Source organism: Lissotriton vulgaris, chromosome 3_1 (genome assembly GCF_964263255.1).
Source record: "Lissotriton vulgaris chromosome 3_1, aLisVul1.2, whole genome shotgun sequence".
Lineage (NCBI taxonomy): Eukaryota > Metazoa > Chordata > Amphibia > Caudata > Salamandridae > Lissotriton > Lissotriton vulgaris.
Window position 1 is genome coordinate 385,019,633 of NC_141689.1, and position 1,221 is coordinate 385,020,853.

The 1,221-nt window shown below is 53.4% G+C and overlaps 1 non-coding gene across 1 annotated transcript; it reads right to left on the reverse strand.

Moving 5' to 3' along the window:
• Positions 1 to 313: 313 nt before the first annotated feature.
• Positions 314 to 417, reverse strand: LOC147726491 (U6 spliceosomal RNA). The gene has a single exon (XR_015309700.1). It is a non-coding gene; the product is annotated as a U6 spliceosomal RNA (small nuclear RNA).
• Positions 418 to 1,221: the final 804 nt, after the last annotated feature.

The window sequence follows — 1,221 nt, forward strand, 5'->3', positions numbered from 1 at the left end:
CCAAGGACAGGCATCCGAGGACAACAAGAGGAGAGAAGGAAGCACCCCCCACACCAGGTTCCAAGAGCAAAACCACCAGACCAAAGAAGGAACCAGAACAGGGGAAAGAGGAACTAGAGCCCCGTAACCTGCATGGAAAAGGACCCCATGAGTCAAAAGAAGAAACACCAAGGACACGAGGAGCAGGAGACCCCAAGGAACCACAGCCATGGAGGCATCCACCACCCTCCGGACCCACAACCAACCTCGAGACGGGGCATAAGGTTGATCCAGCAGGACCCGCAGAAGACCCAATAGGGCAGAGAACAGATCCGGATCTTTGGAACGCCTCACAAAATTGCGTGTCATCCTTGACAGGGGCCATGCCAACCCTCCCAGTACCGTTCAATATAATGCATATGAACCGCTGAAGCGTGCACTGGGAAAACAGCTCCCTGCAAAGATTCAAACCGGTCCCGAGAAAACTGAAGTCCCCAAACAGGAACCAGACGAGAAACTGCCAGACCCAATCTGACCCCAAAACTGTAACAAGGACAGCAAACACCCACAGCAGGAGTCAGCGCTGTGTAAAAATTCTGAGGAGCAGGAGAGAGGCTGAAAGGCAACACCTGAAAACAGGAAACGGAAACCAACCACCACAAACCACAGGAAAGCTCTGATCAGTTGGATGGATGGGAATGTGAAAAACAGGTGGCACCCATACCCAGGGAAGCCAAAAATCACCAATCAGGAACAGGGGAATGCCAGACTATTAGGGGAACAACCGAAAAGGACACAGCAGCACCATCCCGACCAAAGCCCCGGGAGGCAGAACCGCACTGAAGGAACCAACAGGAACCAGGACCAGGAACAGAGAGGAAGAGGAACCCTTCCCCACTCCGTCACCGAAACCAGCACAACAGAGCACAGTGACAAAAAGAAGCTGACGCCAAAAAAGATGGCCGAACGCATCACAGTGCCAACGGACAACTAAGCACCCGTGAAAACAGCCTAAAAGGGGGACGGCCCCGGAATGGAAACCGGCAACCAAGAGTGATGACCAACAGGACCCACCATTCGGAAATCAGAAGGGACCAACGAGCCAGGAACAACTGAGCTGAGCTCCTGAATCTCAACAATGTCAACAAAGTAGACAGGGGACCCACAAGCAGGCCGACACTAGGAGCGGAACACATAACCTGAAGTGGAAGAGACGCAACCACCAGGCCACGGAGACTCCTC